This window comes from Silene latifolia, chromosome X (genome assembly GCF_048544455.1).
Source record: "Silene latifolia isolate original U9 population chromosome X, ASM4854445v1, whole genome shotgun sequence".
Taxonomy (NCBI): Eukaryota; Viridiplantae; Streptophyta; class Magnoliopsida; order Caryophyllales; family Caryophyllaceae; genus Silene; species Silene latifolia.
This window is the reverse complement of record NC_133537.1, coordinates 301,026,077-301,029,870: the sequence shown is the minus strand read 5'-3', so window position 1 is coordinate 301,029,870 and position 3,794 is coordinate 301,026,077.

The following is a 3,794-nucleotide window of genomic DNA, read 5'->3' as shown; positions in this document are numbered from 1 at the left end:
GCCTCTTCGAAGAGTCGCAACATCTGTTGCGCCTCTTCCTGAGGTTGCCGCTGCTCCTGCTCTTCTTCTTCTTCCTCGGTTTCCTGCAATTTTCCCCTTTTCTCTTATTCTTTCGTTCCTTTTGTAATTTTCAGTATATAAAAATGTGTTTTAACTAATTCTTTTATTTACAATGCATAATTCGACATAAATCCCTTATAATTCAATATTTGCGGGTTTTCGTCATCTATTCAAACCCGGATTTTAAAGGTTCGATTTTCTCATATCGATTCTCTGGAATTCGTTATTTGTGAATTGTTTTCTTTATTTCAGTTTATCCAATTTAATTCCGTTTTCAAGTTCAAAGTTTTGATCTTTATGAAATCCGACATCGTATAATAATAAATCGCCGTAATACTTTATTTAAAATCGCTCTCTAATCTGACTTGTGACGATATTAGTATACATGAACATGTTAAAACACTTCAACTCGAGTATAATATCAATAACCGATCTTAAATTTACAAACGAACAATAATTGACCCGCGGTTTTTGACACGGCTATCGCAACCCTATCAAAGATAAAACCTAACAGTCTCAACTAAAATGCAGCAGAGGCAGTCGAGTATCGAATCCACAGGGAGGTAACGTAACTATAGCTGTCTATTTCTAATCCTATGGTAACAATTGGGGGTTTGTTTGAAATCGGTTCTAAACTACGAAGTCTGAAGGGAAGAGAAATAAGGCAAAGAGTAAATAAAACAATAAAATACGATTAAACTATCAAGAAGAGAGGGACATGTCGGGATTTCGGTTCACTACAGTAGTCCAATGACTCAGATGTAAATGACTTAGACGAACTAATGTGAGACGGATGTTAAAAGGTCCTTTCGGTCCACTTTCTATCCTAAAATACCACTAAATTAACTTTCGTCCTCATTAGGGTAGTCTACTGTTTATAGCAGGCCTGTTTAGTCCAATCTTTCGATCCAGGATTAATTTTAGCCAGTTTAATGGGTGACATAGAAGCGTGCACTCAACTAGGTCGGGAATTACAGTTAAATTGCTATAGTGACAGAATCTCGTGATCAATTCGTCTAATTCATCTACTAAATCGTCATTTTTCTACCGTAGATTCCCTAATCCCAACATGAAGGGAGTTTAGCTACTCATGTCGGTAATTAAACTAACAACAGACAAATTTCCAGCAGAAAACATAATGAATAAACAATGAATCACAATAATGAAAATTAGGGCAAGGAGAAATAAGAACACAATTGAGAAATTAAAGCAACAATTGATTATTATTAATAAAGGGAGAGAAAGGATTACAATCAGCGCGAATCCGGCGTAAAGAATAACTGAATCCGAGCAATAATAATCCCAAGCAGAAGTAACAGTGAAGAAAAGAAAAGCTACGTACTAAGGTTTTCAGTAAAAGAGTTTGATAGATTAAAAGGTATCCCCTAATTAACCTAGTAATGAGCTTAAATAGCAAAGGGAAATAATGTTTAGCGAGATAAAACAAAACACGGACTGATTAAAAGCCCATAATAACGAAACCACTCGATCGAGTGGTTTAAACCACTCGATCGACCAACTTCTCAGCAAAAGTTACTCGATCGACCAACAGGTTACTCGATCGAGGACTTGGTCTTGTGCAACTTACTCGATCGACTGGGGAACAATTCGATCGAGCAACAGGGGGTCTAGAATCCACTCGATCGACCAGCAAACGGCTCGATCGAGTAGTTTTGTCTTCAATTCAGCTCACGTCTCCACCCAAGTGTCTCGTAATGCGTGCCATGACGCTTCCAAGTGCAATGTCTCACTCTGGGACAATCCCGTCTCCTCTAAATGCATGCAAAAAGGACAAAAAGGGGTGTGGTTCCACTACTTTCGCGATCATCCCTACAAAAAGGACAAAATACACCAAAGTAGCCAATTCGGGGCAAAATACCATAAAAACAGTATAGAAATGCATAGAAATACGTGCTGAAATAGGCTAAAAAGACTATACATTAGGCACGTATCAAATCTCCCCAAACCAAACCTTTACTCGCCCTCGAGTAAACTCAAAACTAAACTAGCGGAACGGAAATGATAACTCAGAGCTAGCTTAACTTGTCTACTTGAACCAATTTAATGCAACAAAAATCAACAGTTAAAGCCAAGCGAAATAATACGCAAACGAATTATAAGTCGTTCGAAATAAAGCCGACCTATCGACCTTGTAAGACCAACAAAATCGGACTCTCACGTGGTCACTCTTCTCTCATGAAGCAAAGGGCAAATGTTATATGTAAAAGAGGGAAGAAAAGACAAATCACTCACCTAATTACGACCTACATAGCATGCATGCAACAAAAATGAAAGACAATTCAAGTACTAATGCACAAATTCCAACCGATAATGTCCGTCACAAATAGAGGGTTTGCAAATAATATGGGAATAGTGAGGTTCAGGTGAGAAAGGCAAAACAAGTTATGGAAAAGTGGAGGTAAAAGCGTCAAGCTAGTTCCTAACAGGACCATAATGAAACCATCCGGATCTCAACTGACTGAAAACTAAGCACAAGTGCCCTTTACTTGGCACGAAACTCACTAGACTCAAAGCACAATCTCCTCAGAAAAAATGTGGGATAGAACGGAGGAGTCAGACAGTCGCAAACTTCCCTTTTAAAGACACCGTCTGAAATAACTAACTGAAACAACAACCCTTGTCGATTGTACGTCTTCAAACATCTTCTCAACTCTGACAAGAGGTGTAGACACCTCGTTTCTGCACCCCTCGCAAACCACCCGGTGATGATTGGGCCGCATGTTTGGTACGCGGAACGATTTGTGACAATTCGTAAGATTATCGTCAAGTGATTGCTCAAACATTAATGTCTACCTCATGGTTGTCCTCTACGCGCCGATACGGTCGTTTTGGCAGTAATTAGAGTTCATTTGGAGTCTGGGTCAAAAACCGTCTTCATTTCCTAAAAACCGTCAAATCCCGAGTCAAAGCAATGTGCTTGTCTACCTAAGGTTAGGATGTCATAAAATGTTGAGGTTATATCTCATTTTGAGTCCCATGTCACTTCATTAGGCTAAACTAAAAGTTTACATTACAAAATGTGCATTTCATTTAGCTAAAATGATAGCCCGACCTTTAGGCCCGTTTTACGAGGTCATAACGAGTTTTTTGGGTCGGGCCTATTTCAAAGAAAGTTCTAGATCTCTTTCTTAGCTTTCCAACGCCACCGAAATCACCTTAATCCGAGTCTTGTAGAGAAAGTTATGCCTAAAATACGACAGGCTGTCAAAACGCGTTTTCTACGCGCAGAAACCTACCGGAACGGACGCAGCAAGTCTTTGCGCTCTTCCAAGGGACGCAGCTCTCGCGCCTTTTCCTGGGCTTTCTTTTTGTCCAAGTTTCCGTGTTTTAACCTAAGTCGGTTGTTTCCGGATCTTTCCTTCCGTATCCTACTCTTACCATAATTCCGTCGCGTGATTAGTATAAATAGGAGCTTTCGTTCCTCATATTTCTCACGCGAGTGTCCGCCCTTCTCTTCTCCCTTTGCATTCTAGACTTCGTTCTTACTAATTGGCGCCTACGTGCTTGGACTTCCGACCACGTAAGCTCGGATCTTCCGGTACCACCTCTCCGTTGCATGACCGACCAATTTGACCAACTACACTCAATCAACCTTAATTAATCAATCGTTTTCCTCTTACGAGGGCACTCTCTTTGCATTCGCGTCGAGCATTCACTAGTCGGTATCTTAGTTCATCTCGTTCCGTCAACATGTAAGTCTGAGGGTGTATAAT